Source organism: Macrosteles quadrilineatus, unplaced genomic scaffold, assembly GCF_028750875.1.
Source record: "Macrosteles quadrilineatus isolate MER2022 unplaced genomic scaffold, UCM_ALF_1.0 Scaffold_2__2_contigs__length_208266976, whole genome shotgun sequence".
NCBI classification, from domain to species: Eukaryota; Metazoa; Arthropoda; class Insecta; order Hemiptera; family Cicadellidae; genus Macrosteles; species Macrosteles quadrilineatus.
In genome coordinates this window covers 10,851,397-10,875,081 of record NW_026542595.1, presented here as the reverse complement: position 1 = coordinate 10,875,081, position 23,685 = coordinate 10,851,397, and the positions used below count along the sequence as shown (strand labels likewise).

At 34.8% G+C, this 23,685-nt stretch overlaps 1 protein-coding gene across 4 annotated transcripts in view; it reads right to left on the bottom strand.

The window, feature by feature from the left end:
- LOC128988211 (uncharacterized) overlaps nucleotides 1-12,276 on the bottom strand; it is a 177,260-nt gene extending 164,984 nt beyond the window's left edge. For 3 of the 4 annotated variants that reach the window (XM_054409482.1, XM_054409480.1, XM_054409483.1), the window contains exon 1: nucleotides 12,163-12,276. The gene's annotated coding sequence lies outside the window, so the exon portion shown is untranslated. The remainder of the gene's footprint in view (nucleotides 1-12,162) is intronic. The other variant, XM_054409481.1, reaches the window with a different exon arrangement.
- Nucleotides 12,277-23,685: the final 11,409 nt, after the last annotated feature.

The window sequence follows — 23,685 nt, the reverse complement described above, 5'->3', positions numbered from 1 at the left end:
CAAAATGTGTGTAGTTACGACTTTGTTTTTATAAATGTGCTATGTAAAAATAACATTGTTCGTGGATAATATGAAGGTTGATTAAGAAGCTACAAGTGGAGCTTACTTTTTCCTCCGTCAGATCGCATGTTTCCATTGGTATTGTACGCAGTAAACGTGCTATTGTTGTATCAACCCACTAAGCCCCGAGCAGTGACTTCGATCGACAACCTGCAAGTTTTTGGCAGATCTTCCTGCACAAATGAAATCCTTATTTGTACATTTCCGTTTCACACAGAATAGATAAATATATGAGACAATTTAACAGTGTTGCGCTATACTTTATTTCGACATGAACTTTGAACTACGTATAAATTATTACTTTTGTATTACTGTTATAACTAGTGATCAAGAAGCGTGAGCCAATCATATAGTTTACCTGTTTATAGTATAACCATAGATGAAGTGTATTTATTCTATGGTATAACACTGTTCTACTTGTGTACTACTGTTTAAAAGGCTGTAGTTTATCAAAATAATATGCATTACACACTGCACCTGACAATCAAAGGCTGTATTAGTACTAGAAAAGTAGCTATCATTAAATTGTCATAAGCTACTATTAGAACTCACAATAGAATAATGTTGATAATTTTTCTGGCAAAGACTCAACGAAAGCCCACGCTGCTGTGCTTGGAAAATAGCTTGTTGAGTAAATAGTAGTTCCATTTTAACTTCTTGAGTTTACTTTTCTAACTTTAATATGACGTAATTTGTTAAAATAAACCTCAAGTTTGATCGAAAAACTGTTATGTGAAAAAGGGAAATATTAGTAAACTATAACCGATTATAATCTAAGCCGGAAGGTATACTTAAGATTATTTCATTGAGCAGTATAGAAAACTAACTGTCTTCCGTGATGCAATACAGTAATATTGTTTTAGACGTGATAAAATTTGATTATCAGTGTGAAATATTGAAGTAACTAAGATTTCATTATTTATTTTATACTGCTGAAGCCTTTCCAACTTTTTAAATTGTGGTATTTTCAAGTAAGTAGTCTGATAAATGTTTAAAACTAATTTGTGGGTGCTAGAAAGTGATGAATCTTAGCAATAAACATTAAAAGGACATGTATACAATATTGTTTAAAGATAAAGTTACTTCTTGTTCTATGCAGACAATAGACTTAGCCCTGACTTAAACACCTTGGGGAGCTTTCGCCTATAAACAACACAGCATTCACTCTGAAACTTTGCCAACTTTGTCCGCCCTCATCATGTTTTGGGCTCGATTGTTGCTTGTTCATACACGTTAAAGGCCGCGTGCTATGGACCATCACATATAATCAATATTGACCTTAAAAATAATATTTTCATCAATACGCAGAACATTTTATTGGAACTTCAATTGAGACCAATACGGGATTTTTCTACAAGTTGTAACATCAAGGTGTTTTAGCTAAACGAATGCTGATGTTGCAGATATGACGGACCCGCAATGGTTCCTGTGTTCGGGGAAGTAGCGGATTAGGGAAAATAAAACATTGAGTCCCTTATAAGATATACATTACAAAAAAAAATTATCTTTAAAATTGTTATCGATGTCGCATTTATACGCGAATCACGTCCAACTTAACATCTATTAATGTCCAATTCAAGGTCGCTTTACCACCTATCTAGGTGTGGATAGGATGCACTTTGCCTACTAATTATTGAAATGCGGCTATCCGCCTTATAATTATGTATGTACAACCTGTTATTCAACTAATTGTAACATTGCAGCTCATTACACGTATAGAATAATGATAATAAATTGCTTGTAGTCTTGTATTTCCTAGTTTGTACATTTCCGCCATGTTATTGTCATGTTATTGTATGTTGTATACATGTTCATGTTTAAAATGATCAAACAACAAACACAAATTTTATCATCTTCGGTTTCAAAACTATTACAATGACAGTATATTTGCTAAAACCTTATAGAAACATTAACTGTTCTTCCCTTGCTTCACTTCACCTAAGAAAATTACTTGAAATAAGAGACTAGTTATCTACGTGTTTGGCTTGGACTGTTTGGAGTTCACACAACAAAATCTGTAACAAATGTTTTAAAGGAAATAAAATGCAAAGTCGACTAGAATGAAAGAAGTTGTATAATCATATTTAGTTGGAATACCATAGTGACTAGCTTAGCATAAAGGTTCTACTTATTCGGTAAACCAGAGCATAACGCAAATCTAGATGATGTTGGATACATCCACTTCCGCTCTAGTCTGCTAACATCTCGTCTCTCGTCTCAAACTAATATACTGAGAGAAGTCATTACCACGAGGGGTTTAAGGATCAGGGAGTATAAAGTTTTAATTTGTAGCATAAGCGTAGCGCTCATACAAGCTGTTTAATTTATAGCAAAACTTAATTTCTGCTAAGCAAATATTAAATTCATAATTCGAATGTACTATGAGTCGATTATACAGACCCATAAAATATCAACCCAATTTTATGATTTTTGGGGTAGATTAGGCAGATAACTTAATTCTTCATGTAAAACAAATATTGATGTATAATTGTTTTATTAGTTATTTTGTAGAACTGTCTCTAAAGCAGAAAGTTTTTTTAAATTTTTTTAACAAGATTTAATTATTGACCCGTTTACACATATTACTTTACGGCATTATAAAATTACAAATTATCTGTCTCTAATGAAAACCACATAAGTCTGTGGTTTAAAAAGTAAAATAATTAGTAAAAAATACGTGTCCTACTTAGTCCTTGTGGCCTACTAGAGTTTGGGCGATGAAGGATCGACTCAACGCTTTGTTCTTCTCCTTCTCCTTTGAACATCCCGGTCACGTCATTAGTTACAGAAACAAGCTCCCGCTTTGAGTTACTGGAGAAATTTCAATAACAATGTCTTGATTTCACAACTACTATTTACGGTCTGCGTCGAGACAAAGTCTTCCTTGCCGTTTGTTCTGGCACCACGCCCGGCTCCGGACATTATGGACCTCGACTCGATGAAAGTGAGGTAAACCAAGGTGCTAAATATAATAAACTTCAATATTATACTATCTAACGACATAATATTATTCAAGTGGAATACAGATTTGTTACACAATATGACATATTTTAAAGTGTGTGTTAAATAGCTCTTTATATTTTGTCTTTATCAAATCTCATGGACAAAGCAGCAGATAGTTTAACTGACTTTAAGACGAGAACACGACTTTTTTCTAACATACTGTGCTTTAATTCTGCACAACAATGGTTGTCGAATGTCCTACACCAGTTGGAGGTGGTTGGCCGGATGAGTGCAATCTGCAGCAGTTTTCGGTCCATTTCACAGTCACACCTGGACTCTTATCGCCTGTCATCAGAGTACGGCCTCTAAATCACCCAGATGCCAATTGCTGGGATTGAGAGCGAGCCGTCCACATCCTGCGTCTCCGAGTCCAAGTCCGGAACTCTTGCATTTACATTGTTCCACTGATTCATTATACAAGATTCGTGTGTTTAACATAGCCTACTATTGTTCTTTTATGCTCGCCCCTGTTATGTATGCAGGGACATTAATCGGGATATTTATACAACAGAGATGAAGTAAATTAGTCTCTTGTCATCTCTATGCCCAATGGCGTGGTGTGTGAATAATGTAAAAGTAAAATGCTAAAAAGTGATTAATTTCAATTACGCATAATACAATCTTCCTGGAGTGAACCGGGAAGCCTCGAACAATGGGGATTCGTCAAAGACCACAAGTGTAATGGCAGTTCCGTCAAGAGTTGTTTGTCGCTCACAGTCACAGTTTACAGTTTACCGTTGTGACAACGTCTCCGTGTGTCATGGTCAGCATCAACAACGTCTCCGTGCCACTGTCGTGTATACTCGTCACGTACTTACAATGCCTCTGCTTCTTGTCTATTGATCTCAGCTCAGCTTCGCTCAACCCGGTTCGAACGGACAAAGATTAAGCAAAATATTGTTTGAGTCCACTACAATGTTAAATATGGAATGTGTTGATTAGCTCTCATTTCTAGTGAAATTTTGTGGGTATTCATTTACGACTGTACCGAAAACTGACTTCAATTGAAACACTACTATTACTACACTAAGCATGGAGCTTGGTTGTATGCTCATTTCATTCTAAATGCCCGTTTGCTTATTACAGTAGGTCGACAACTGTAACCACATTCGACAATACTCAGCATCATCATCCACGAGCATGGAAATAATCCCTGTGTTATTCTTTGTCTATCTCGTGATCCTCCTACCAAACACTACTAACCAGTGCAGAACTGAACGAACAGCCGTCGTTTCCTACAACAGCAATCACCTTCTATGGACTCTGAAAGGGGCGTTATATCACAGTGTGCCTCGAGTGTTACGAAAACAGTCTGTAAAAGAGACGGTCGAATTGTTCGCCCCGAAAGGACGGTTTGTGACAGTAATGATCAGTGTTATTCAACACAGACCCATTGCGACTACGGCTGTCCCTTCTGTTCCCTCTGTTATCGCATTAAATGCCCAATTACACATCGCTCGATCGCACAACTTCTGAAGGCTCGACTTTTTGTTCGACCTCTATCCAACCGTAACCGTCTTAAACGAGTTTTACGATTAGGCGACCGGTTTAAAGGGTTTGAAAGTAGGCAATCAAAGCCTCTAAGTGTGTCGATAACATTTACAAGTGTAAAGGTGTCATTAGGCATGAGAGATGACTCGATAGCTGTTACACAGTTGTAATTCTCTCTCTCGATCTACACAACAGCTGTTTTGTGTTTGGATGACAGGTTAAAGAAAAACTTTTGAGAAAAAAGAAGTTATTAAATTTGTACAAAACGAAGTTTCTCAGTCAATTGTTTAGAGAGGAAGCATATAATTTGTAGTGTTGTTGAGGCTTAAAACAATTTAAAAAGGAGCGATTTTTATTGGAGTAAGATATGTTCTGTACGTAAACGACAACTAATTATACGAAATTGTAGAATTTGTTATGGAGATCTGAAAAGAAAAGAAACATTTAGTTTTATTGTACATTTACTATTGCAGTACAGGTAGTAAACCTGTTATACGCTGCTATAAATAATGGTTTTCATCTTGAGATTAAGCGTCCCTTATGTTATCAGAGTGGTAGATGATGCATTTTCACTTGATTTATCTACAATGTTTGGTATGATACCATTTAACACCTAATATGTTTGTCCCTAATCCTAATTATTTGTTCAGACAGAAGTGTTGACACAGGGGAATCCGATGAAAAACTAATCGAATGCGAGAAACTTGTAACAACAAGAGACGATTAGTTTCATGTGAACCGGAATATTTTAAGATTGTTTAATAAAACAACCGTAATATAACCGATTGCAACAGAGGAACGGTGACTTAGCATCGCTTGACATTCTGCATTCTACTTCCCGTTTCTGACATCACCGTCACACTTCATCCCCAGGTGAAAGTGTCACCGATGTCTTCACATCTCGACTCTATGAAGAAAGTGATTTACCCGCCAGATTCACCATGGCTTGCTCATTTCCGCTTTCGCTTCGCACAACGCTTGTTATTGGCGATATGTCCCGTGATCCGCGACGTCGAGTAGCAGGAAGTTCAGTTTTGTGTCTTCAGCAGCTTTCATCGAGAAAGCAGTCGCCAGTTGGGTTTCTCCTGAAGGTGGTGTCGGAGTCCTCGACCGATGCAAAGTTCAAGGTCGCTCTATCCCAGACGTAAACTACAGAAACAGTCGCGACTTTATACCGTCAGTCTGGCTGGAGCCTTATATTTGCCTTACTTTTCCACCCACTCATCTCAAATTCACGGAATTCCTCTACATTATAGGTCTTGAAAATAAAATAAACTTTTACTGAGTATACCATTAACTAAGGCTACAAAGTTTGCATAAATTAAAAAGGCAAAACGAGTTGGACTGCTCTTTAGCTATCGTATGACAATTTTCTCAGGGCGAGTCCATTAATAAACAGAAACGCACGATCCTATGATGTAGTGAGTCTGAGTATATATTTACCTTTCATGAATAAGATTTGAAATGAAAATTGAGGATCTATTCGTGAATCATTAAACCAAACAAAATGGAAAATGTATCCAAATCTTGTGTAAACTGTCCATCCCAGTAAAATATTCTGTGCAAGGTCTACCACTGCCACCAACAGTACAGCCTCCAGAAAGAGTTGTGCTCTTCGCCCCCGGAACTCCGGCGTGCCCTGAACACTGAGCAGTAATTGATTGATGACGCCAATACAAAGCGTGAAGGTCGCGAGTGGATGCAGTTGTCGTATAGATGTCATGGACTGGGGCTGGAGGTCGGCACTAGGCACAGCGTTACATTTGTAGGCCTTGGAGTAATGGCAGGGCTAAATGTTGCATTCAGAACTCGTCACACTGGTTAAATCGGTGATGCTGTTTAGTATACGCTGTTGTTATGCGTGATTAGGAATTCATTTCCCTATTTATCGTGATACAACATACAAATTCACATGAAGATTTGTGAATTTTACTCTTGAAAATAAGTTGGCAACAACACTTAAAGATATTGCGACTACGAGCTGATGCACCGTTTGCCATTTCGTTTAATGTTTGGATTTAACCTAACTTAAACACGTGTTGTACAGTGTTTAAAAGAATAATTATTTATATGCATTATAGTAACTGTAGAAAAAATATATTGTGTATTGCGTGTGCAAACTGCCTTTGCTGCACTCGAGAAACTTTCCACACTCGCCTACGACTCTTCCACTCTTGCGTTAACATTTCTCTCGTGTGCAGCAAAAGTGAGTTACACAAATAACTATTTTCGACTTGGCCTTCGGTTTGAGTTGTACGATAGTACTAATTACAATAGATTTGCAGCAGTACAGTATTTGACAAGCCGGAGGTGGAGCGAGGCGGATTGGTCACAGGGTCGGTGACCTGCGCGTGCGCATTGACATCACGGCCATCTCAATCACAACAATGCTGTTGATTATTATACTATATAAAGTACATAAGATTATTGGCGTGTGTAATGCCTTCAGTACAGAGGAGATGTGAATAGGATACTAAAGATTGAAATAATCCAAGTAAATATGTAAGAACTTAAGGTATATGAGTTAAAATGATAATTCATTTGTCTTTTAAGTGTATTTTAGTCGGTTTACTGGGAAACTTCATTGTAGTCCATGCTACCTAAAATATAGTAAATTTCCATTTTATATAAAAATACAACTTTGGAATTGTGGCATAAATTAAGTAATATAAGATATATTACTTAGCTGCAAAACTATTTAATTTGATATCAAAGTATTTTTTTTTATTCTTATGACTTGTCATTAAAATGATAATTGTGAATTTTTACTCGAACCGAAGAAAAAAGATGCGAAACAGTGCCACTCAATCATTACGAACAGAATTGAAATCACACTGGAAAATTGAAACAATTGAATAAACGTAACGCATTATTATATAAATGCGTTCTAAAAACTAGTTAATACTACATTACCATCGTGAGGGGTACACATACACAGACTAGACCATGTAAAATATCTACTTGACTCACAACAATTGCACGTTACAATGGTCCTCTACGCTGATGCAGCATGTTATGATTGGACGCGGCCTCGATCCCTAGATGTTGTCTGACTGGATGTGGATGATGAAGATGACGAAGCTTAGACTTTCTCAACATTGAACTCAGTTTCATCCAAAGACGACAGCGAGTCATCGGGTGATGCGTTAAAACGTCTTCAGTAGGTCAAAGAATGGGAATGGACTCGCATTAGTCCCCCGTACCACAACGTTGGAATAATGGGTAAGAGGTTAATATCTACGTTTATCTTCCTACAACTCTATACAGTATCTACACTCGACCTAACATAAGCCCAACGTTAAAGCGCAGTCAAGATGTTCTAAACTTATCATTCTTGTGCTAGCAGGATAATAATTTCCAAAATTGTACCGTTTATTAAAACTGTACATTAGTTTTGTCCCAAAACTATTGATAATGTCATAAGATTTAGCCGTATCAACTACTGTACCAGAAGTTAATCTGGATAGCTTTTTTTCCAGAGTTTACTTAAGTCATCAGCTTTTGAAATAGGCTAAATAAATTTGTATAGAGAGACTAACTATTGTTGAAAATTAAATAAACTCTTTTAATATGTTCGTCCTATATTTTACTAACTGTTGGAGCACATAAAACAATCAATTGATATCTTTTTATCGTCATAATAAACCGATATGGTGTATATGCTAATGTCGTTTGATAGTGTGGATTGTGCTGTATTATCCTTACCTTTGACACGTAAACGTAAGCTGTTGACTAACTGTAACCAGTTACATATCAGGTCTTGACGTTAAGTCAGTGAAAGCTTGTACAGCGAGGTGATAATTCCAGAGGCCACACACATACATCTGTCATGGTGCTATCTCTAGCAGCGCCATAGCCATCGGTCGTACTTACTGGCCCAGAAGCATACGATATTGAATGATACGTAGCAAAACCGCTGGTATAAACTAGTAAGATCGCGGCCTTTTGTAGATATTTCATTCTGAAAGAGGAAACTGCATGGACAAATGTGCGATGGGAAGTTTAACAGTTCGCTATCAGATGATAAACAAATTTGCACGTTTTCTATTTTATGTACTTTGAACCACTTGCATCTTTGGCAAACTCAAGATCCAGACACTGCTTTTGTCCTGCTTTAAAACACATTAATCGGGAAATAAAAATGTAATAAAGCAGTTTATCTGCTCTAATATTTGGGTGCGATTATTACAATATATTTTATTATGTTTAGGCCATTTTTATCACTTTCCAATTATCAACCAATGTAGTCAATATTTACCAGTAAAAGTCTACAAATGTAAAAGTTACAAAACACACTATAGAAAGGTTATGTGAAATGATGACCAAACCAACATTGATATTAACAATCCTGTGACTGATCTATTACATGTACCATTTTCTATTTTGTAAGTACAAATAAAAACAATATTTCTGATCTTGTTTGGCTACCTACCGATGTGTAATTATCATTGGCTGGTTGCACGAATCCTTTATTTTTCTAGTATTCGTGGCTGGACGTATGTAATGTCTGTGATTGCCTAGTTATCGCCGCGAGCCTAGTGGACAGCTGGTTGGGTTGCATTATGTGACGTAGGTGTGAGTTATAGTACAGACCGTTACATGTACACGCTGTGTGATTTACGTGACGATCAGACGGTAAGTGAACATTGCTGATACATTGGAATTTATAATTAGGTAGCACAGTGTAGGCTTTGTATTAGTGCTGAAAACCGTTAGCAAATATTATAATTCCGGACTCAGCCGAAAGTAAGCTTGATCTTTTAAGCATTTTAACGTGACTACTGCCAAGTGATATCGTGATACAAAATCAGAAGATTAAAACAGTAACACTGGCTAAGGTAGTAAAAATTATGAAATAAATTCAGAGAGTATGTCACACATAAACCTCATTAAAATATAAATTAATTATTCAATGAAATCGCTGCTCACCATAAAGACATTCCCCAAAATGGGCTTGTAACACAATATACAGATACTTATTTACACACTAAACACTACAGAGGGAAAAAAGACGACGATTCAGTACTATCCAAGACTACTGCGAAGAAGACTAAGGTAAAAGGCATCTAACTCTTGTTGTCCAAAATCTGTTTTACTTTTCCCAATACATTAATTTTCAAACAATTTTTAACATCTCCGCCTAGATCACAGTGACTGATGAATACAGACTCAAGAGTGCTGGATACAAACGGTAGTCTCCAGTGCTATCCTTATGGAGGCAAACCCACAACTAGTCCTATATTTCTCTTTTGTAGATATCTATTGATATCAATATAATCCATCTGCTGATATTAATAAATCCCTGCAACATTATAATATAATTCGCTATGTTTTACATTCATGTATGTTTCAGAAAATCTCATCCTCTCCGGACTAAAATAGTTCAACGAGTCAGTTAATTAACGCGTATTCGCAGCCAAAGAAGAACTTGGATTGCAAACGTTTCAAACGAGTTGTCTGAAGATGATACAACCACAATGTACGCATAAGGTATGGGTATATTCTACGAGCTTTATATTGTAGATTGTACAACTGTAGACTGTAGGGTTGTAGCAGGGAATGCAACGGCGGCGCGGCGGCGTCACCAGCATGACTACCGTATGCTGCACACGCCGCAGAGATTGCTGTTATTACTGCATAATGATAACGTAAAACTTAATTACGAGATAGAAACCCTGGTTTAATAGACAACCCATTTCAAGCCCGGTTCTATACTATGTGGTAACGAATCAATGTGTTTGACATCAAACTAAGTTTCAATGCAACCATCCAAAACCATTTATTAAGTCAACTATATCGTGAAAATGTATTTGATTAAAACAAAATAATTAAGATTATATACTATTTTTTAGGTATACGACGATTATTATTAACGTTATTTTGTTTTTAAATTGTTTCTCTATTCAGTGGATATCTGCAATGCCGTAACTAGTAAATACAAGGAATTCGACCGGCTACATACAAAGATCTACTGTAACCATGTCAACATTTAAGTTAGTATTAACTCATTGAGTGATGTAATATTTTACTATTCCGGAAAATATGTGTTTCCTGGATGAGTATGGCTGTTTTATTTTTGTTTGGGCTGATAAAGTTTTTTTTTGTCATGATAACAAACTAACCTAACAATAAAAATAAAAAATAAACTGTCAAAATCCCTTGTACGTACCCCATACACAGTAGTTTGTTTTTTTTATTAGAAGATAAGACCAATTAATTGTGTTCTGTAAAAAAGGTACAAGGTATTATTAAATGTTTCTAGCCTGTTAGAAAAACGTAAATTATCAATGGTTTCTAAAATATAGCAAAGACTTCCGTCAGACAGCTGATTGATGACAGTTTAAACTGAGAGACTTTGACGTCAGGTTGTACTGAAGTAACAACAGACATGATGGTTAGACCACTTTCCCAGACCCATATTGCAGCTAAGTGAATCCGCTTCCTATAAAGTCTTTGGCATAATATTCCAATGTAAAAGAATTTCTGGCATTTAAAATTAAAATACTGTTTTATAATAGTCGAGTTGATCACAAGAATAAACAGTTAGGCTACGATGATTTTGTAGCTTACTTAATTTAAGCTTACTTAAATTATTTAAGTCATAACTGCGTGCATAACTGCTTCAGACACATTTAGTATTCCTGCAAACCTGCTGCTGTTATATATGTAATGTATCCATTTATTTGATTATACTTCTTTATTGAGTCTCGCTCTTTCGTTTCTCGTTCAGACTGTATTATCTGTATTATCATTATAAAGCATGTAGTTCTGTCACCAAATCTATCGGCTCTATTTTAAAATCTGAATTTAGTTAATATTTTAACCCTTTACCTTTACACGAGTAGATTTGTTCATTATAATCCCTTTGAAATTGTATTTTTTTATTTTGCGATTTTGCATGGAATATAGCCTACTTTGTACCTCAAAGGAGATGCAGGTACTTACGTATTAAACGGAGGCCACATTTTGTCAGCGCGCTGCGGCGGTTATGTTAAGTTGGGTTATCATAATAGAAAGTATAACTCGTCTGGTATCGTTCGATTCATAACGAAGCGAGGAAAGTCTTACACACATAATATTTACGATAACCCAACCTAACATAACCGCCGCAGCGTGCTGACAAAATGTGGCCTCCGTTTAATACGTAAGTACCGAGATGCAGTATCTGTCATCACGTAATGTTATTTTAACTACTGTAATTTTGAAACAAATGATATTTTAGCCTAGAAACTTTTTAAATTATTATTATAAGGCACTAAGTTTTGTTTACTCGCCTCTCAAGGCGACATTTTCTGGTTTGCCAAGTAAATTTTATAACATTGCATATCCACCTTGTTTGTTTAAAAGAGCTCTATAACACTAGTACATTACAAAAATATTTTAAAACATTTTTTTAGGCCATTTTTAAATCCTGAGAAATATGTTTAAAAGCGTGATGTATTGCCAATTCATATTCGAACTATGTGTTAAAATAAATTAACTATATAATACCGTCCAAAGCAATTTTTCGATTGAATTGGTAACCTACAAGTGGACAAGACAGGTAATGCAAGTTAAGGATTGAAGGACATGTACTCTTGTACTGCTACTGAAGACATTGTTACTCACAGTGTATTCAAGGAGATGAGCAGGTTATCCCGAGGGAGACTAGGCACTACACTCCACACGACGCTCTCGACGTCTCTCCCGCGCCGCGACTCAACTGAGACTGAGCCACTGAGCCACTGAGCCGCCGCCAGCCCACCGACCTCTCCCAAAAAGGCAAAGACCACTACAGCACTACAGCCAGAACGCCGTCCGTCCGGCCGCCCGGGCAGTCATAATATCTCCGATGGAGAGATTTGGGGGGCGAATTCGTCTGAGAACTTATAGATGACGTTTTTGCGATAATCAGATCCAGATCCGACAAAGGTACGAATGTTGACTTTAATTTAAGATATAATGTTCTGCCCCATATATGTCCTCCTTAGGAATTTTTGAAACTATAGGTTTTTAACTACTATTATTTGATTGTAAACTCACCACAGTTATTCTTATAGCGTATTGGTGAGATATACAGTCGTAGGAATGGATAAAATTATAAAGTGCCCAAAGTACGATAGTCGAATTTTTATGGTTTCAAAGATCAATCTCTTTCTGTCTAAATAAAGTTTTCTAATTTGCTTCTAACTGGAATTAATGTATTATTTCAATATAACGAATTAGGTCGGAGCTGAGGAGGGATATTTGGATGTTGTGAAGCTACTGCAGGGAATGTTCTAGGGCTAGGAAATGCAGCTGGTGATCCATGGTTTTCTGAACTCCGAACATGTACTTCTGGATTTCGTACTTGGAAATCCGACGAAGACAGTAGCTGCGGTAATCGTTTAATGCAGGGGTCGTCTTCCTCTTCCGATTCATTGTCTTGGTAGCATTTCCGAATTTGACTTGTATGTCTTTTAGTGTGTCCATTAGAATCAATTATCCATGTGTCCCTACCGAACTGTCTAAGTATTGTTCCTATTTTCCATTTTACTTTCCCTTCAACAAAAGTACTAATGTACACTTACACTTTACTCCCAATAGAAAATACTCTGGTTCTATTATATCGCAGCACTTCAGAAGGTTTATCTCTTGAGTTTATGTCTTGTGAAGGTTTGATAAAATCTAATTTAGTTCGCAGATTACGCCCTAAGAACAAATATCCAGGTGTTTGTCCAGTTGCAGTGTGAGGTGTAGCTTGATAGCGAAATAAAAATGTCCTCAAGTTGTCTGTGAACAAGCTAGGCTTTTTATTGTACTGTAATTTGTTATAGCTCTTTTGAAGGTATCTAACTTTTTTCCACTTGTCCATTTGAACTTGGGTGAGCTACTGGAGTCGTAATATGTTTGATATTATTACGCAGACAGAAATCTTTAAAACCTTGCGAAGTAAATGAAGTTCCGTTGTCTTAGACAATTGTTCTAGGTATTTCATATTTACACAACAAATTCTTGAGCGCTTCTTCTGTCTTTTCTGTTGTAATAGAGGATATATGTACTATTTCTGGCCATTTCGAGAAAGCGTCAATCACTAAAAGAAACATTTGTCCGTAAAATGGTCCAGCAAAATCTAAATGTATTCGACTCCAAGGTTCACTTTCTTTAGGCCAGTTGGCTAGATGCGTTTTACTTGTTTTTTTTTCAAACAAGTTACATTCCCGGTAACGGTGACACGTCTGTTCAATTAGAGCATCCATACCTGGCCACCACACATGACCCCGAGCCTCAGACTTCATTCTGACCATGCCATTGTGAGATTCATGCAAGTAGTCCATGAAGACAGTTCGGTATTTAGAGGGAATGACAGTTCTTATTCCCAACAGAAGACATTTATTATGTTTGAAGTAAATGCATAAATTGTCAGGTAAATTAGTTTAATATAATTTATTTTTGTAAAAAAAAAATACAACCGACTACAAACGCTCCAAAAAGAATGAAATAATTTCAATAAAGTAAACTTTTGTATTAGTCAAGCTAACGTATTTTAAGTCAGCGCGGCTCTATGATGATTTTTGATACAAAATTGAAAGAGAATGTCCATATTGCAGGTGACTATCTATAACTAAAGGTGTTAATCTGCATGTCTTTTTCGTAGTTATGCGTTGGGTGTTATTTTATTACCGTAACCAAAGATCGGCATTATAGTGGTATTAACGAGTATCTTTAAAAAGGTTATAATGCATTTAAATGATTCTAACTTGGAAAAATATCGTTTTAATACTAAACTAGCTTCTTTTCCCTATCATGATATCAAAATAAATGATTTTCCTATTCATAAAGAACATTTGTGTGTGTTATTTTCATAATGCATTCATTCTGAAATAAACATATAATACAAGAAAATACTTCCTTTGATATATAAACAAAACAGTTCAGTATATTTTTTATATAATTTATGTTATCCAGCTACAATTTATTGATTTTCAAAATACACACACAATATTTTATTTTAATCATATTTGCAGTTAGAGCCGCGCCGACTTGAAATACGTGAGCTTGACTAATACAAAAGTTTACTATATTGAAATTATTTCATTCTTTTTAGAGCGTTTGAAGTCGGTTGTATTAAAAAAATCATAATTTTATGATATTTAGTGACTATATAATTTGTTATATATTAATTAATTGAGGTTTTTTGATAAGCCAAACTGTTCGAAACAATCAAAAGTGCTACAGAACAATCATTATTTTAAAACTGCTTGAGTCTCCTGTTCAGGTTACATAATCAATGGGTATAAAAATAAATATTTTTAGATATTCCTTAAAAATCAAAGAGTTGTCCTACATTAGGCCATATGAAAAACTAATGTCTTTTCGAGAGACATTGAAATGTCAGACATCATCGTTTTCTGCAATCGGTGTACTTCTACATTATAAAAAGAAATACAGTAACGTCTCAAGCCTTTTGGAACGATTTGAATGTTGTTCCTCAGCTACCAGCACTAAAAAATCTCTAAAAAGTAGAAAATTTGTTGTTATCACGTATAGTACCTTTGGAAAATATGTATATGAAAGACTGGTTCAGCTAAAAGTGGTGTAAGCCAGGTAGGTGGTTTTGTTTGCTCAAGATGTACAGTAGTAGAAATTGCAAATCAGCTTCCTCCAGGACTTTTCGAAGCAGGCATAATAGTATTGATATGATATAGAGATTTAGTAACTGGGTAGAGAATATTAATAAACATTCCACATCTGCAAATGCATGTTTAGTAATTAAAATATTTAACACTTTTAAGACGATCGACGACTATGCACTCTCACACTTCTTAGGTCGTGTAAGGAATAATTGCATTTAATTTATATTTAAACATCTTTTACAAATGCTTATAAGTCAGAATATTCAATACTAAAAACAGAATTACTGTATACACAAATCAGGTCAAACCTTAAAATACCTTTTTTATAGTAACCAAAACAAAATGCATTTTATCAATGTAATTTATTTAGGCTCCATGGCAAGAAATAGTTTATTAATCAAAGTTAAAAGTCAGCTGCAATTTAAACAATGTTCAAACATATCAAGTTCAAATGTCGCTGTTGCAAATATTAAATTTACAAAGGATTATGTTTGCATGATAAAAATGTATGTTTTGCATTAAGGAAAATGTTATTTGAAACCCTAGCTATAATCATTGACCCCACTTACTCTATAGCAAGGATAATAACTTCGAACATTTTCGTGTATATTTGTAAATAACAGCAACCTGGTAATTAATTAGAAAATAGCAAATTAGAAAATACTTTGAATATTAAACATGTAAAAATATTTTAGACGGATTTTTTGTGTAAGTATATTTGTTACTAAATACCGGTAAACAGAGTAAATCCAAAGGAAAATTTTGGTGTAATTGTGATTGTTAATGATTTTGACATTTTTATACTAAGCATATTAATCACGACCTGTTCAGTTTTAATTTTATAATTTCCGTTTAATATATAACTGTATAATATTCGTTATACTCGAATACTAAAATGAACCGTGGTAAGTAATATTTAATTTTCATTACCCTATAAGCTACTGGCATTCTATTACCTTCTCCGTAGCAGCATATAAGTACTCTTTAGACCTAATGTTATTTAAATAGGTAATCAATCTGCCCTGTTTAATGAAACAAACATTTTTTATTTGATGGAAAATCTACTTGACACGACCTAACCAACGACACCTTTGAGATGGTGATCGGTTGCGTGACCAATCCAAAGCAATTATCGCAAAATTCATGCGGTCCTGTTAAATATAGAACATTTTAGGTAATAATCCAATCGGGCAGATAGAAATTCACTTGGTCTGATCCATGTAAACACTCTATTAACACATTTTTCTTTATGTAGCTTTCAGGGTTTAAAACAATTTACAAAATTATTTGGGGTACAATATTTCTAAAATGCTTAAGTAAAAATCTAAATTCAGTAAACCTACTTATCCCAATGATCCCATAATACACTGTGGCAATATCTCATTTTTTCAAGAATGTCGATAGAATAAACATGTATTTATAATGTTACAAAAATGTAATTTATAAATGTGAATACTGTATAATCATTCCAAAATAAACCTTTTTACTAGACAGTCGTGCATTTCTATATTTTTCTATTGCTTATAAAAAATATACTTAAATGTTTAACGTATTCCTGAAAAGTAAAACACTACATTTTTCTTTAGAACTGTGAGTCTTGCTATTCTGCGTGTGTTGTATGATTTGCTTGGCCTACCTACAGCCATAGTTAGATTACAAAGTAGACCCTTTCGTCTACTTCTATGCTGGCGCTAGACGTATGTCGTTTAATCCATGCTAAAGCAAAGGATCGTGCCGCACGTCTCATACCGCAACCGCGCAACGAATGCTAAATTATATTCCAATGTTTACATTTTGTATCTAAGTGTTTCAGGTTGAGCTCCAAATAAAGTTCATAGTGTCGAAAATAACATGTAATATTGACGATATCGGGTAACAGTAGTCACTGCTCGGAAACTTAGACACGCCTGTGCAGAAAATGTGGTTTAGTGGCTACAAAGTAGCTATACTGCAAACGGAGAAAATCACATGGTGAACCTTTTGGTAAATTATTTCCTGATTGATTTGCTCATACATAATATCATACGAATAAAAGTACCTATGCAACTATTTGGTACTCCCACTGGAATGGCACATGATACGTCATCGCTCCCAGTTCAGCACACACAGAGTGCCCTTGGCCGTGTTAGCTTTACTTAAACATTTTGCATATCCGTGTACAAAACATCATCACCTTCCTTCTTTGGTATCAGAGATTAGATAATAATTACTTGTTCGATTCATTTATAACTATAATGAAACTGTATGTTTGTCTAAAATATGATAACCGTTTAGCGATTATGGTTGGAAATTTATTAAATATTGATAGTTCTACTTTCTGTTGGTTTGTTCCTTTTATCGGTAAAAAATCAAACAACTCGTATTGTTTTCAAGAAAAAAGTTTAAATGCATATAATATTGTAACTTATGATTTCCCTAGACTCCGATAAAAATGCCCTGTAACTATACCTAATATTACATGCTTAAAATGACGTAGGCCGGCTCGGCTACATAGGCCTACTCACATAAGTGTCTAAACGCAAGACACTCTAGTAAAACACGTGTTTAGCTTAATTTAATACATTTTAATATAAAATCATAACGACGAGCCCTGAAGTTGACCGTTGACGAAGGAAATTATTTTCAAATTATCCTAGGTTATTATTACTAAAATTCAAAATTGAAATTGTTTGTATTTTTAGGTTTTTTGATACAACTGACCCTTGACTAAAACTAGGCTTTGGGTTAAATTTTTCCTCATTTTAACTGAGTGTTATTCTGGATTGTGGCCTTCAAGGTAGGTGCAGAGACAGACTACATCAACAAACAAGCATCGCTCGTCGCGGGTAAGCATCTCGCACATTCACGCTTTCACTCAGTTTCAAGATTTCTTATCATTTCCGTGTCCTTTCCTGACATTTATAACTGTGGTCTTAACACTTACTGTGAGGAAAACATTACAAATAAATAACTTTGTCACTTCTCAACTATGCCTTCCAAAGCATTTTTCATTTTCATCTGGGCGGCAATGACAGACAACTTTCAAATGATTACCTCTACTTTAGGGATTAAATGGAATATTTAATTTTGTCATGGCAAGGTATAACCATGGATTAACAAGTAAATACCACAGCATTGTCTTGATCTTAACCTTATAGCATAGACTAACCAAGGGAGTATGTTTTATCTATTCTTATAGATTCATGTGTTGTCATTGACATTCGGATACTGAAGTATACATCCCACCCATATGGACCAGCTTTGCAGTTTATTTGAATCAAACAAGAAAATAGTCGAATGAGCCGTTCACAGAATGCGCTACAGTCTAAAATTATATTTTCTGCCTTATTATTTAATACCGGTATACTAAAATGGTTAATTGATATAAAAAATTATATAGCTTACAATAATTAAGCCACCCTATCCTTTTGACTTTGTTAACATGTTGGCATAGAAATTACTAATTTACATCAGCACCCCCAATGTGCCCCAATTGAAATACCGGTAGGCCTAAGTACAATTTGATTTAAAACCGGATCTTTTGACAACTTTAAAATGCAGATGGAATGTTTTATCAATAGCCAAAGGTATTATAATAATAATTTTATATTTAGCATTCTCATTCAAGGAAGCAATGCTGTGGCAGTTTAAGAAACATTGTACCAAATTGAAATCTTAATTCATTTGAGCATTTAAAATAAAATGTGTTAGTTTTCTTTACTACCAAATCAGGACCTGATTCATGTCCAATATAATTAGGACAACCACAAGGGGGGAATGGAGGACTATACAAGTGAACTGTGATCTAAAGGTCAATAAAAGGTTGAAAAACTGTCACTAAACCAACAAGTATTCAATGATAGACAGACAATTAAACAAATTAGATGATCCATCATCCTTGGGCTCTCTACACAGTATTTAATGTCAATGCACATACTTACCCTCACAATTATGTTTAACAGTCCAAATAATCCAATAGTTTGTGACCACCAAAGCACTTTAAACAATATTTCAACACAAGCACTATATTCTGCACAATACAGTAACAGTAGTTTACTGAAGACACAGACTCACTGAAGTGAGACTGTATAGGTTGGAGGTTGGCCAGGGACCAAAGCTTATCTCAGCACACTTGTAGGCCAAGGTTAGTAGGTGGGACACCAACACAGCCTACTCGTTGATGCATATACATGGATTGAGAATCAGGTTTTAGGTACCAACAGGACTGTATGCAGATAAAACCCTAGAATCTTTGGGGCTTTTCCTAGGGATAGTCCTCAACCTACGACTTGACAACTCCCAATCTCAATACTTCTGACATGGTACCTAACGGTACTTAAATGTTATCTAAAGTTCCTTGAATTTAGGATAACCCTTTTTTAATCAATACTGATTTAGATCACTTAGTGGTTTTCAACCACAATGAGAAAAAAATCTTTCATTATTTACGTGTGTAGTTGGAGAGAAATGGTAAGTGATAGGATTAACATAAGTGATGATTCTATTGTAAAACCATAATCTCCTGAACTATGCTAATACAATTAGCCTATGTAGGCACTGAAAATGTGTCATGCCACTACTGTACTTCAGACAGCATTTTATTCTGTGCATGACATCAATGAAAGTATCTATATATTAATTTGAAACTGTTTTTCTTTGTCACAGCTATTTTGAGAGAACGGCTGGGCGTAGAAACTCGGTAGAGGTGTCTAAAGAAAGGTCTTGGTCTGTAGATGAGCCATCAAAAGAGAAACATGGTGTATTCCCTTGGGGCTCTGCCCCCGTGGCCTTTAAATTCCCATCCCATGTTATTCTTATGGAGGAAAACGGGGTTTTTGTCACAGCTAATTTGAGAGAACGGCTGGGCGTAGAAACTTAGTCGGGGTCTCTAAAGAAAGGTCTTGGTCTGTAGATGAGCCATCAAAAGAGGAAAGAGGTAAATTCCCTTGGGGCTCTGCCCCAGAAGCCTTTAAAGTTGCCTCTTCAGATTTGTTTACATTACGACCATATGCATAATTCTACACTACTTTTTAATGTAACAGCTGTTAATATTTAAATTGTGATTTATTGAATTTGGCAAAATGAAGTACAGTATTTGCAATGGATTTTTCTTCTGCATCGTGTCATGTTTTGCAATATAATGTTCTATTACCAAATCAGTGGAAAATCCTAATATCACGGTAACTTTTAAAATTATTTCTTATGGAGTTAACTTATATCTATTGTATGGGTTGGTGTCTGCCTTTTTTACCACTTCTTGGAGATTGTACGTAGGTGATATTCTTTGGCATATTGCATCTGTAGACGAAACTTGGGTTAATGTAATTATTACAATGGACAAGAGCGAGAAATCCTGGACAATTTGATATAGGCTAAAAATGAAACTGAATTAACACTGTGCTACATTTCTTGACCAATCATTGAAATAACCGATTTGCAAACAATGGAAACTTAGAAAAAGTCATAGAACACAACCAAGTAGAAGAAATAGAAATAATATGGTTTTTTTACACTAAAAACACTAAAAACACAATATCAGATTTTTGAAAAAAGGTAAGATATTTACAAAAGATTTTGATTATATCTAACTGTTGTGTAGATCGTGAGTATTTCCATAATCTTTGAGTCACCTGTAATGCTTCGCAATTGCTCGAATTCGAGCAACAGGTACTCTAGTAGGTATGAATATGTAGCAAAGAAAAGAATCCCCCGGCCACAGCAAACCTGCAAACTAAGCGGATTTCCAATTACCTCTATGGGTTTTCACTTCTTTTGAAACTGTCACATTCATTTTCTTTTTGTATAAATTTTTTTTTAAATTTGATATTGATTTTGAAATATCAAAGTTTTTAACAAAAAAATTGCAATATTTCATGAAGAAAACTTTATAACAAAAAATGGATTGCGGCATTGAGTTTAGCTTAAAAAAGTAATTCGAAATGATGGGTCACAACACCCCCTTCATATTTAATATAATTTATCACATTTCAAAATGGCGGATCCAAGATGGCGGCCGATAAAATACATCCGTCATACCAAGAGGAAATAGGTCGACAATGACTGGTAGTGTATACTTATCACTTATCTTTATCTTGCAACATTTTGAGATTATGGTCTTAGTTTGTAAATGCGCAATGTTATAATGGGCTAAAAATTAAGTTATAAAAAGCCCTCATAACTTTGGAATGGATCTAGATAAAAAAACAGTTTGTGAAATTGTAATCAGGGTAAAAATCTAGTCCGAAATATTGGGTCACAACCCTACCTGTGTATTTGAAAGCATATTTTGCATCCAATATGGCGAATCCAAGATGGCGGCCGGAAATGACCACCTTGTCAAAATGAAGTACATATACTACCGACCAATGTTTAGAAGTGGTCTGGGAATGATATTTGAAAAGAAATGTTGAAAAAGTTGGGGGGGGTCAATTAAAACTCACCCTGTATAGTTGGGGATGCTAGGATGTACAATCATATTATTATTTTAGGGATCTCTACCCCATACATAGCAGAGGAGTAATATGATGTTTTTTTTAAAGTTGTCTAAATCTATATACAGGGTGTCCGGTCATAAGTGTTAAATAAAATTTTGCATCAAACTACATGGTAATGGCGACATAATGACGCACATTTGAGGTTCCCAACCTCAACCGTTAGGGAATAACAAATAAATTAAGATTTTTCAAAAAAAAATTGTAGTTGTTATGAAAAAGGTTATATTACTCTGTTAAAAATGCAATAATTGTTAGTTTAAATATCATTTTCAGAATCCTCACAAAATTTTAAATAGATATAACACATAATCACTGGGGTACGGAAAAATATTCTACTTAAATTTCTTCGTTAAACAATTATTTTTAATACTGACGAAAATTTAAATAACATTCAGCGATTTATTTCTCGGTTACCGAGATCCGCTGAGTTTAACAAATATCACTAAAAACTTCCTTATTTAAAGGGCTTTCCAATGGTGTATAATAGTTTTTACCAAGCTTAAAATTTCCTAATGTAATTAAATCATTGTTGTGAAAAAACATGGTAGGGCAAAGAAAAGCTATTGTGAAGAATAATACATTTAACTGCAGGCAACGAATAATTTGTATTTTTTCTCGCATGCAACGCTTTTTTTATAACTATTAAGCTAAGAAAATTTCGCTGGGTTACGGAAAAATATTCTACTTAAATTTCTTCGTTAAACAATTATTTTTAATATCGACGAAAATTTAAATAACATTCAGCAATTTATTTCTCGGGTACCGAGTTCCGCTGAGTTAAACAAATATTACTAAAAACTTCCTCATTTAAAGGGCTTTACAATTATGTATAACTACAATTATCTACTGTCAAATCTATGGTGAATTTTACGTAGGCCTACTATTGTGAAAAATCACTGTTAAACCAAAACAGATATTGTAAAAAATAATGAGTTTTTCTTACTATTTTATGAGCTTACCACTGATGATATGGGTTTGTGTAATTTATGATTGACCAGACTACACTTTTATCAAACTAAAGACTTTTTGTTTAGACTTTGGAAAATTTGTTATTAAAAAAAACACAATACATTAGTAAAAAAATACAATACAAATCAAATCTATGACATACTTCGTCCGAAGCTCAACATTAAGGTGAAATCACAGTTTGGGTGTAAAGTGCCCTCCGTTTTCCCGCAAGCGGGCTTTCCCAGCACCCTCAAAGATTCTCTACCGTAACTCAACTTCAGAGTTTACAACAGTCGAGTAAACTAGACTTTACATGTAACCCCAAACAAAAAATCTAACGGGCTCAAGTCTGGAGATCGAGGAGGCCATGTCACACTTCCTCCACGTCCAATCCATGTCGGGTAGTTTTGGTACAGCCACAAGCGAACTTCCGCGAGTTAATTGAAATCTTATCTGAAATATGAAAAATATACGATTATCGTAACTTTATCACAAACCCATTTTGCTACTATATGTTTCTTTTCTTAGCTTAATAGTTATTAAAAAAGCGTTGCATGCGAGAAAAAATACAAATTATTCGTTGCCTGCAGTTAAATGTATTATTCTTCATGATAGCTTTTCTTTGCCCTACCATGTTTTTTCACAACAATGATTTAATTACATTAGGAAATTTTAAACTTGGTAAAAACTATTATACACCATTGGAAAGCCCTTTAAATAAGGAAGTTTTTAGTGATATTTGTTAAACTCAGCGGATCTCGGTAACCGAGAAATAAATCGCTGAATGTTATTTAAATTTTCGTCGGTATTAAAAATAATTGTTTAACTTAGAAATTTAAGTAGAATATTTTTCCGTACCCTAGCGATTATGTGTTATATCTATTTAAAAGTTTGTGAGGATTCTGAAAATGACATTTAAACTAACAATTATTGCATTTTTAACAGAGTAATACAACCTTTTTCATAACAACTACAATAATTTTTGAAAAATCTTATTTTATTTGTTATTCCCTAACGGTTGAGGTTGGGAACCTCAAATGTGCGTAATTATATCGCCATTACCATGTAGTTTGATACAAAATTTTAAAGCTCAAATACCACTGACTCACTCATCA